The sequence below is a fragment of the Rana temporaria genome, chromosome 3 (assembly GCF_905171775.1).
Source record: "Rana temporaria chromosome 3, aRanTem1.1, whole genome shotgun sequence".
Classification (NCBI taxonomy): Eukaryota; Metazoa; Chordata; class Amphibia; order Anura; family Ranidae; genus Rana; species Rana temporaria.
Window position 1 is genome coordinate 347,726,958 of NC_053491.1, and position 12,693 is coordinate 347,739,650.

Here is a 12,693-nt window from a genome sequence, read left to right on the forward strand (position 1 = left end):
CACACGGACGGACCGTTCATTACAAGTCCGTTAACGGACTTGTAATGAATCCCTATGGGAACGCGTCCGTTAGCGGATGGAGCATCCGCTAGCGTCCGCGTCAGTCGGGATGGATCCGCTTTTCCGAACAGAAGAAACCCTATTTTTCTTCCGTTCGGCGGAACGGACCGGATGCAGACGGACAGACGGACCGTCTACATCCGGTCCCCCATAGGGGACAGCGGAGCAGAGACAGGGCGGTCCCTGCACTGTGTGCGGGGACCGCCCTATCCGCCAACAGCTCAGCGGGGATCCCCGCTGAGCTTCGGCGGACACACGGAGCGGACCCAGAAATGGTCCGCTCCGTGTGAAAGAGCCCTTATGCTGTATAACCTTCTCTGTTGACATACTGATCGGGATGTGATCCAGGTGCTGCTCCCAGTCAGATCTAATAAACACAATTTTTTTTTAGCATCAAGAGTACAACCACATATATATAATCAACCGTATGTTTAGCAGCCATGTGGGCTCTATGCCTGTAAAGTGTGGGCTTTGATCAATAAAATCACTGATATTTAACACTAGGATTTGATTAGGAGCATCACCTGTATTGCATCACGATCAGCATGTCAGAGAAGGGTCCACTGCTGCTAAGCAACCTGCAGGGAGCTCAACTGTCTATAACCAATAGAGATGGGCTCGGGTGTGTTTGAGATCCCACATGCCCGATCCCACCAGGAAGCCGACACTCCACAGTGCTAATCACAGGCAGTGAGACATTTCCTGATCTGTGCAGCTGCGGACCGTGAAATGTCTCACTGCCTGTGATTAGCGCTGTGCAGCTGGGGGGTTCCTGGCAGGCTCTGGCATGTGGAATTTTGAACATGCCCAGCTCATCTCTAACAACAAATTGTGCTGACCCTCCTGTACATCAGCCCCATAATGTAACCAGCACTGGGTTCCAATGTGCTGCCGCCGCAGCCATGGAGACAGAGACCAGCGCTGTGAATAGCCGGGACAGGACAGCAACTCTGGTTATTCCAGCACTGGTCCACACTGGGAGGATTCCCCCATCCACCTATAATGTGTAGATGGGGGAATTGGATATTTTTTTTTTTTTTGTGACAAGTGATCAATGTATGGGCTGCCTAAGAGCTAAGACCAGCCATAGACAGTTTAAATCTCAGCTGGTTCAGCAGGAACTGGCTGAGATTTGAACCATTAATGAGCAGATTCTCTTATGATTATCACTAGTGGTTGCAGTATAGCCACTAGTAATAATCACTGTTTGTCGGGAGAATACAATTGCTGGGCAGGAGGGATATTCCCCTCTCACCACTGTCTGTGTTGATGGGGGAATCATGTAATTTTCTTTCCTGCAATCTGTGGATGCAGGGAATAAATTTACACTGTATATTACCTGCCTAACTGAAAGTGAAAGTAAATTGTGAATGTCTTGAAAGAACAGGAGAGGGGGAGGGAGACAGATGGGGGAGAGAAGGGATAGAGATAATGCAGTTCAGTGATTACAGTGTACTGCAGTCTGCAGTGCACACACTTACCCACGGTCCAGTCTAGAATCTCAGGCATCATTCACACACAGCCAGGAATGCTGCTGATTTTCATATTTCCCACCCACACATCCCCTCTCTTCAGATACAGCACACCGGGATAATGTGGGTGGGACTGGTAGCAGGAGCTGTATTCCTCCCTGCTTGTATGTAATGAGAGTGGTGGGGGGGGGGGGGGTGGCTGGACTCGCTGGGCTGTAAAAGAGTGTCATAGACTGACACTCGGCTCAGCTTGCAGTCACCACTCTCGGAATTTACAGGCAGGTTCTCCTGTCCTAACTGAGATGAACAAATTTGCTTTCCTAACACTGAACTGCCTCTCCCCAAATCAGGTGTGCGGGTCTGTTACCCATCACCTGATTGACTAAAAGGACAGGCGCTACGATTGGATGCCTATCGGGAGGAGGGGAGGAGACGCACGGAGGACACAGGAGCTGTAGGACCCGCTGCAAGTCCCACTGCCGCCGTGACCCGCATTCCTGAACCACCACAGAGACAGGGTAAGTGCTGGACAGACGGCAAACGGGCGGGGGGTCCCAGTGGCACTATTTAATCTATTTGATGGGGCACAGTGGCAGCATTTTATGGGCACAATGGCAGCATTTGATAGGTACAGTGGCAGCATTTGATGGGGCACAGTGGCAGCATTTGATGGGCACAGTGGCTGTGTTGCTGCGTACAGTGGCTGTGTTGCTGCGTTTGATGGGCACAGTGGCTGCGTTTGATTGCACAGGGGCTGCACTTGATTGCACAAGGTCTGCGTTTGATGGCACAGTGGCTGCATTTGATGGGCACAGTGGCTGCTTTTGATAGGCACAGTGGCTGCGTTTGATGGGCACAGTGGCTGCATTTGATTGCACAGGGGCTGCGTTTGATGGCACAGTGGCTGCGTTTGATGGGCACAGTGGCTGCGTTTCATGGGCACAGTGACTGCGTTTCATGGGCACAGTAAAGCTGCAATTGATGTTTTTTTTCTCAGAATTTTTCAGTTTGCCTGCGCCCTCCCAAATATTTTGACCACCAGCCGCCACTGCTTCACTGTCCCTTTGATTTGTACCATACAACAGGTTTGCTGTAAAGCCCAACTCCATCTTCATTTGAAAATTAAATTTGACATTGGCCTAATATACTTCAATTATTTTTATTCAGGATTTATATAGCGCCAACAGTACACTTGCAATACAAATCAATACATGAGGAATCAGAGGGCCCTGCTCGATAGAGCTTACAATCTAGAATTAAAAAGTAGCTTTTACTGCAATACTCATCTTCTAGCTTGCTCTCTCTCTTTTCCCCACACTCTCTGCTCCTTTGATCCTCTTGTGGGGTGAAGATACCCAACAACATTCATCACATTTTTAGAAGGCCAAAGACCTCGGCAGAGAATTATACTACCTTTTTACACAAGTGACCTTGTCTGCCACATTCAGGACCACCAGGTGATGGCAAAGACTGGAGAAGGGAGAGGCCCATGCGCTTCGATTGACTAAAAGAAAGACAGTTGAAAAAGGTATGTATACTAAAAGATTTGGGTGTTCTGCAAGAGTGGGAGATTTGAAGGGAGTCCAACTCCAGAACACCCCTGTTTTTAGCATACAGGCCTTTCTCAGCTGTCTTATATTTGGTCACATTCTCCACAGAGGCTTTTTCGTATTTAGATATTCCCTGGTGGCATAGGCATGTGTACAGGGTGTGCTGGGTGTGCCTGGGCACACCCTAATCACCCAGTACGGTGCAGATTCCCCCTGCTTCCTGTCTCCCCCCTGCAGTTCTGCCAGCTTCCTACCTCACCTCTCCTCTCAAGAGTGGGGAAGGGGCTGGTAAATATTTCATTAACCAACCTTTATTTTCTGAATGAACACAGTGAGTGTTCTGTACCGATCACTCCTGTCTTTATTCTTAACTGAAGCATAGTAAACTATGTTTACTGCAGGCTGCAGAGAAAGGGACTGGGGAAGTTTATTTTTATGTCTCATAAGTTAGACATTAGGGGTCTGGTTAGACCCTTGAAATTTCACCAACGCCCCATAACGTAGCTCCTAAAAAAATGTAGAAAAAGAAAAAATAAAATTGTAAAAAAAATATTGACACTGTCCACTGCCCTACTGACACAAATCTTTACTCTACTGACACCATCCACTACTCTGCTGATATACCCACACATGTTTGTGCTCTGGGGTGCAGTAATGCAATAGGCTGCGCACACCAATGCCTGGTGGCTTGCGGTCTAAACCCAAGAACTAAAATTTTATATATTGCGGATTACAAGTCCTGTATTGGTTTTCTAATTTTATATATATATATATATATATATATATATATATATATATATATACTGTAAAAATAACTTTCTCTTTAAGTTGGCATAAGACAAGAAGCCATTTCGCATGGTTTCCCTGTGTCCTGGAAACATCGTTTTGTCTCACTAATAAAACGCCTTGGTGGAATCCCAGATAATGAATGTGAAAATAATTGAGCGAAATGATGCAGATGCACCTAGAACATTTTTTTATCTTGAATGGGTGAGTTAAATTGTCTAGATAGAAAAACAAAGCAATGTTATTGGCAATTGAGTGGATACTGCAGTGAAATCACTGAACTAATGCAATACTAATGTTTACGACTGCTGTCAATCTCATCTGCGCTTCTAAGGAAAATAATTAGATGCACAGAGGAGAGCAGACAGAGTAATCCTGCTGTTGATAAAACAACCGCACTTGGAAAACATAATTTTCTCTTTCACTGAAGCAGCTGGAAAAATAATAAAGTGTACCTGTCACACATAATCACCAAACCTAATACACAGCAGCTTCAGGCAATAACTAAAATCCTGCTGGAGTGTGAATTTATATCTTTGTGTGCGATATCAGCCTGAATTTTACATGCTGTTTAACCACTTCAATACCAGCCTGTATAAAGCTGTACACATTTTTTTTTGGGGGGGGGGGGGGGGGTATAAGAAATGGCCCTTCCTATACAGGAAATTGCGCTAATACTGTAGATAAATCAGAGAACCAAATTTTGCTATACGGAAGAATGGGTCTGATAATAAAGTTGGCCTTGCCTCCACCCAGATGAGGACCTCTGTGAATAAAATGGATTTCCCTCCTGAGAGAGTAACCAGTGGAGATTCTACAACTGTTGTCCAACCAGCATGGAATGCAGCTTCTCACAGGTAGGAACTAGTGTGGAAGTGCCACTGGAACTCAGAGTCAGCCTATCTACTCTTTATCAGTTTCCAGTGATAGTTTGACTGAAAATACGCGGTCAAACAACACAGCACCGAAATTATAGATAGAGCTTTCGTTTAAAAGTATTTAATAACTTCTGTTTTTTTTATTCCTACTGTATAAATAAAAATGCAGGATAGTAGAAACCCCCCACAAAAGGACCCCTTTTACATAGTAGACAGACTAAGGTGTCTACAGTAAAACCTTTGATTGAGAGTAACTTGGTTTGAGAGTGTTTTGCAAGACAAGCTATTTTTTTTAAATACATTTTAACAAGCGATGTCTTGATATACAAGTAGCGTCATGTCACAACTGAGTATAAAAGAGAAGAGAGGCGCCTCTAAGTGTAGCAATATGGTTACATTTAATGAAGGTACAATATTTAGCACCTCACATGGTTGATGATTTAAACAGGCACATCGAAGTATATAGACATTGGGGTTTACTGTCCACATAGACCATCCTCCGCACCGGCATCAACGTCATCCCTTCCACGCTGCGCTCCTCGTGCGCTTCAAGCCTCGCTTTCAGATCGCTCTACTGGGGGGTAGTCTTCCCGGTCACAATTGCAGACTGATAGCATGAGAGCCGGCAGTGCGAAGAATGGTATACGTGGACAGCTTTCCCCCCGGGATGCCTGCAAACTTAGATGTGCCTCTTTTAATCATCAACCATGTGAGTTGCTAAATGTTGTACCTTCATTAAATGTAACCATATTGCTACACTTAGAGGCGCCTCTCTTCTCTTTTATACTCTGTAGCTCCTGCTGGATTTTGCTTCTAATCCCCTTGGGGAGGCTTCCATTTGTGGATGGACATTTTATGGTTACACAACCTATCACATTGCTATAATCTTTTTATATGGACTATGAACTGAAGGACTTATGAATAAATGGTTGTGGAACAAATCATCTGAGTTTTCATTATTTCTTAGGGGGAAATGTTCTTTGATATACAAGTGCTTTGGATTACAGGCATGTTTCTGGAACAAATTTTGCTTGCAACCAAGGATTTACTGTACTTTTTTTTGCCACAATTTTTTTGGAAATGAAAAAACATGCTGGTATTAAGGGGCATTAAAGCATGGGGCGTAGTTATGGTGCACTAGATACATAAAATAAACAGGCCATAAACAGAAGTGCGCAGACCTATAAACGGCACTGCAGAAATAAGTGTCCACCACTTCACTGTTCAAAAATGTATATCGGTATGCAAGTGGTTAAAGTGAACCTGTCATTTGAGCATGATGAAAAAAGCATACACAGTAGCTTAGTAAAACAATAAAATGTCAGCATGATCAGTAGATTCAGATGTAAAGACAGCTAAAGTTATAATATTATTCTTGATTTTTCTTGTTCAGCTTTACTCCACCCCCTCTCAGTTAAAGATATGTGGTTGGTCTTGCTCCTTCCCACTTATGGGTGTCGTAAAAATCTTCTGTATTTATATTTTGTTAATATGTACACACAGATTCTTACACGTTCCCCAGCATCGTTTGACATTGATGAAGACATTAGGGTTGATTTACTAAAGTCAAATCCACTCTGCACTGCAAGTGCAGTCACTGTAGATCTGAGGGGAAGATCTGAAATGAGGGAAAGCTCTGCTGATTTTATCATCCACTCATGTACAAGCAAAAATGCTGTTTTTATATTCCTTGCATGCCCCCCCCCCCCCCCCTCGGATCTACAGCGACTGCACTTCCAAGTGCACTTGTAGTGCAAAGTGGATTTGCCTTTAGTAATAAAACCCCTTTGATGGAAAGCTGGCCATACACTAGTACATTTTCACGTGAATTTTCATACAGACATTTGATGATCTGACAATTGTCAATCAAAAGTACTCAAAGCATACTGTAAATTCACATCTGTCCCTGCCATCAAGGAGCCCACAATCAATGATCCCTATTTCTCATCATAGGGCCAGTTTAGACAGGAGCTAGTTAGCCAGTATAGGACTGACATGCTTTAACCGCCCATACGCATATTTAAGCACCCTAAAAGCTCATCTTTATCCAGATTTAAAGATCACCCTAGCCCATCTCCCATACCCTGCACCTTCATGTTTACTTCTAGGGTTGCCACCTGCCCAGGATTAACCAGACAGTTCGGGTTTTGAATCATGTGTCCGGGTTTCAGGCGACCTGAAACCAGGACACAATATTCAGAATGGAAAAGTTGGAAAACAACTGCGCTAAGTGGAATGGTGTGTCTGGGTTAACAAGCAGCAATTATTATGTGAAACAACATAGGAAAAACGTGATAAAGAGATAACTGCGCTACACCAGAAAGGTAGTATTCCTATCAGGGAACACCAAAAAGGGGGCCTAAAGCCCAAACATGTGTATTATTACCTATAAATATAAATAAAAAAACACAGTACAGTGATGCATATAAATAACAGTGATGTGAAATAATATATAATGGTTCCGACCATCTAGAAACCCAAATTGTCATTAAACATGTGTATTGGCCAATGTCCTCTCCAGCCAATGCAAAATGAATTACAATCAGTGGAAATAAATTGATCATACAGAAATTGTTGAAAAAAAAAAAAAAAGAAGGGAATAAATTCAATAGTCCATAATTGAAGAATATCCCAATGTGTGAATATAGTCCAAAGAAAAGTGTCTAATTAAACACCCGTGCACAATCCGGTTAATGGCTGCTTGTGATCTTAAAGAGCCTCATGTGTATCCATCACTTCGTCCCGGGGCACCCGAAACTAAGTAACCTATCACGAAACGCGTCGGGCGGAGCGAGCGACGTGCTGACGTCATCCCCTCTCATCGTTTGAATCTCTACACGAGTGGTTCCTTTTTTCCTGTTAGCGTCCGGCCGGCGCTGCAGGTTTGAATGCCTACAAATATCGTCTGAAATGTGAGTTGTTTTCCTATATGCCTGTCTCCAATAAAGTATCCCTGGTTTTATGCTATGGAAGCACTTTTTCTTTTTTATATGATCGCTGTCAATGAGTACTAGTGTGAGGCTCTGTCGCATTGGGTCCGTGCCATTAACCAGTTCCTCTGGTTGGACTGTTATGCTGGGCTTGGTCCTTGAGGACCTTCAAATCTGGTAAGCAGATTTAATTATCGGTGGTGGATACACATGAGGCTCTTTAAGATCACAAGCAGCCATTAACCGGATTGTGCACGGGTGTTTAATTAGACACTTTTCTTTGGACTATATTCACACATTGTGATATTCTTCAATTATGGACTATTGAATTTATTCCCTTCTTTTTTTTTTATTTTTTTTTTCAACAATTTCTGTATGATCAATTTATTTCCACTGATTGTAATTCATTTTGCATTGGCTGGAGAGGACATTGGCCAATACACATGTTTAATGACAATTTGGGTTCCTAGATGGTCGGAACCATTATATATTATTTCACATCACTGTTATTTATCTGTATCACTGTACTGTGTTTTTTTATTTATATTTATAGGTAATAATACACATGTTTGGGCCTCAGGCCCCCTTTTTGGTGTTCCCTGATAGGAATACTATCTTTCTGGTGTAGCGCAGTTATCTCTTTATCACAATATTCAGAATGGACTGTGGCTTCCCAAGTAACCAAGTACCACAACCGCTGAGTGCATAGGTGGGCACATGGACCCCATCGCCATAGACAGTCAGGAGATTGGAGAGGGCTTCATCTGCTCCTCCTCCCACCCCTACCCATCTATCTGCCCACCCACACTCCAATCCCCAGCGTTCTGTGACTCAGGAAAGGGATGTGTGAGCTGGAAGTTTAAAACTCAGCAACCGGCAGATACATTGTGGCTTTGATGTCTGAGCCTTCATCCTCTGCGAGTAAGCTCCCCATTCAATGTCTGTCACTAAAGTCTCCGCCCTCCCTCCCTTCTCTCTCCTGCCTCCAAGTGAGTGAATACACTAAGGTAAGCTGTAGGGGGTGCCCTGTGGAATCTGATGTAAGGGGGGCTTTGGGAACCCTAATTTAAGGGGGAATGCTGGGAACTCTGATGAAAGTATTAGCTGCTTCTTCAGGAGCTTTCTATGATCAGATGGCATACAGAAAAGATTGTCATTTAACTATAAGAATAGAAAATAACATACGTATTATTCATGAAGTACATTTTGTGATGCTTCATATAAACACAAAAACATCTGTTATGAAACATCCAGCCTTCATTCACATGTTTTACCAAAGAGGGGGTGGCGTCAAAGAAATCTCCTGAAGAAGTGGCTAATATAAACCCGCGAAACATGTAGAGCAACCAACATATGGATGGTATCTATGTTTTCTATCTGTGATGGTAGGATGTATAAAAACTCTTCATGGTTTATATTTTTATACTGTGAATATGTTATTATATATATTTTTGTAATAAAAACTTTTGTAATTATCTTAACCTTGACTGTGTAAGATCAGTTAATATATGTCACCATCAAAGTCCAAATTAGCCTCTCTCTATGAATGAATGAATGGCTTGTATAGCGCAACTCATGCGAACTGAATCGCCTCTGGGCGCTTTTTCCAATGTTTCTATCAACATTTTGATGGGGCAAAAGGTACCACTCTTCATCAATCTTCCCTACACTTATGGCACTTCTTTATAATATACTGTATACTTTTTTTTTTATCACTTATTATATTTTTCACAAATCAAAAAAAATATATTTTTTCTTTAATTAAATTATTTTAGTCAGTTAATATATGGTTACAGTCGTTAACTGACGCACCCTGAAGTAGCTAAATCTGGCCTGAGTTATTATATATATTTTTGTAATAACTTTTGTAGTTATCCTAACCTTGACTGTGTAAGATCAGTAATATATACATTTTTTTTATTAGTTATTATATTGTTTTTTTTTATTTAATTATTATGGTAAGCTAATATATACGGTTACAGTCAAGTGTACTGACGCACACTGAAGTAGCTAAATTTGGCCTGGGCTTCGAGGCTTCAATGGCCTCTTTTCATGAAAGGGCTACAGGGGTTTTCCACTTTAAGTCTATACATAAACATAAATAATCCCTCCAATCACTGAGCTGTAGTAACTGGCAAGTATTGCTCTGCACTCCCCATCCAAAGATCACAGCAGCCCCCAAGCAGCTTGAGGCTACTACCATATTTGATATAGCTTTGGTTTTTCTAATGTGATGTATGCTGACCTTGGAAACCCAGTGAAAGAAAATGATCTGGAGACAGATGGAGATCTCTGCACATGGTAGTACTTTTTAAGTCATCGGTTTATCGTGCAAAGCACATCATGTGACTGTATCACAGCTATTCCATTCCCAAAGGCATCAACAGCGCAAACCTCACTATTTCAAGTGCCGTATTTCTTTCTTCCCTGCCTTGTGTTGGCCTGGGAAACGTCACGGTTCAGCTTTGCTCTGTGCACTGGCTGCAAATTCATCCTTAAAGGAAACATGTCATCAGTTAACAAAATAAAAACCCAAAGCATAAAACAGGAGAGGGTTACATAAGAAACTCCCCTTAGCCTTTGGAGTCCAAAAGCCCAATATTTATTAAGACAACAGGCTGTGACTGAATGCTCGCACTTTCCTTATTATGGCAGTGCTTACCCATTTCCCTTTTACAGAGGTAGCATTGAAATGCACTGGGAGCAAGAGGGGTCAGGGCATATTACAGATCAGGGCCGCCATCAGGAATTATGGGCCCCCTGGAGCAGAGTACTGGGGGGGGGGGTGATGTTGCCTCAAATTGAGAAGCAGGGGGGGCTGCCGCAAATTGAGAAGCGGGGGGTGCCACTGCTAATTGAGAAGTGGCGGGGGCGTGAATTGAGAAGCGAGGGGTGCCACGAATTGGGGGGGTCGCCCTGGGGCCCTTTGGGCCCCTTACAAAAAATAAATAAATAATATATATAAAAAAATTATAAAAAAAGGGGGGTAGCCATCCGGGGCCCTGGGGACCACTGGGCCCTTAAATAAAAATAAAAAAAAAATAAAAAAAAATTTGTTTTTATAAAAAAAAAAGGGGGGGTTGCCATCCGGGACCCTGAGGACCTCAGGGCCCCTGGGGACCTCTGGGCCCTTTAATAAAAACTAAAAAAATATATAAAAAATAATGTAAACATTTTTTTGATGGGTTGCCATCCAGGGCCCTGGGGACCTCTGGACCCTTTAATAAAAAAAAAATATATAAAAAATATTTTTTTTTTATAAAAAAAAATAAAAAAAGGGGGGTTGCCATTCGGGGCCATGGGAACCTCCGGGCCGCTGGGGACCTCTGGGCCCTTTAATAAAAACAAAAAAAAATAAAAAAAATATATAAAAAAATGTATAATAAATACATTTTATAAAAAAAAAAAGGGGGTTGTCATCTGGGCCCCTTACAGGTGTACTGCCTGTACCCCCCTGTTACAGATCCATGTACATATTTGCTAGCACACCATAGAACTTCGACTTACTGTACATCTAAAAATATTATTCAAAGCAGTCACTTCACAGTAAAAGAATGCAATGTTTTGGAGTTGAGCAGGACCCCTTTGTCAGGCATGTGCACACTTTGTAAAGTGATCGCTTTGAATAACATTTTTGGACATTATTTGAAGATCCATGGTGTGCTGCAAATACAGTTGTGCTCATAAGTTTACATACCCTGGCAGAATTTATGATTTCTGGCCCATTAATCTGAGAATAGGAATGATAACACAAAAACTTCTCTTTCACTCATGGTTAGTGTTAGGCTGAAGCCATTTATTATCAATCAACTCCGTTTACTTTTTTAAAATCATAATGACAATTTATTTATTATTATTTTTTTACCTTTACGACCCCTTTAAGGGTGCACACCCTAATGCAATAGGCTGCGCACACCTATGGGTTTGATAAATCACTATCTTCCTGGTGTCACGTTTTGATTGGAAAAGCATCAGAGAGGTAGAATGTTCTTTGTTCGATCTTATCAAATGACAGCATTTTGGCAATGTCAGCTTGATGTTTAGAACTTGTAAGAGTTCCAATGAATCCATGAGCAGTTTCTGTTTGATTGCTGGAAAGTTCCCTAACCCGTCATAACCCCATCGTGAGGATACGCTTTTTGAAGTTCGTCTTTTATTTAGAGACTCAAGACGGGTCGCTGTCATGTTCAGTTATGTGGATTGCTCTGTTCTCTCTACACATGAGACTAGACTGCATTATGGCTGATTTACTAAATGAGTAAAACATGTTTATTTTGCAAAGGGAATTTTAACTTAGCTTAGTGAATGAGGTGACCCTGTGTGAGCAAAAGTCATGTTTTTTTATTTTTCTTCCATACGATTGAGTATTCTTTGCAAAGGATAAAAAAAAAAACACGTTCAGTGAAAATTCATTTTAAAAACTGAACATGCTCCAATCTAAATATGCCACAGTTTTTTCTTGGCAGTGAAACAACAAAAACAAATATGCTGGATAAATTAAAAGGCCAATCTGCTCAAAATGGATATTTCAGTAATGGTTAGATGGCACTTTGAATCTCCCAGGGGTCTATTTATATTTAACCACTTAAGGACCGGACCAATATGCTGCTAAATGACCCAAGGGGTTTTTACAATTCGGCACTGCGTTTTTTATTTTTTGCGCTATATACAAAAATAGAGCGACATTTTTGAAAAAAAATCTATATTTTTTACATTTTGTTATAAGAAAAATCAAATAAACTAAATGTTAGTGAAACATTTAGGCCAAAATTTATTCAGCCACATGTCTTTAGTAAAAAAAAATCGCAATAAAAAAAAAAATAGCTACCTAGTGGGAACAGCGACACTAATGCAACGATCAGAAAAATGATCGCTTAGTGACACTGGCAATAGGGAGTGAAAGGGTTAACGGGGGCTACCCTGAACCTAACACTAACTGCCTGTCACACTGCCTGTCACACTGACACTAAATGCAGTGATCAGTACATATATGATCACTGGCCCGGATTCAAAGAGA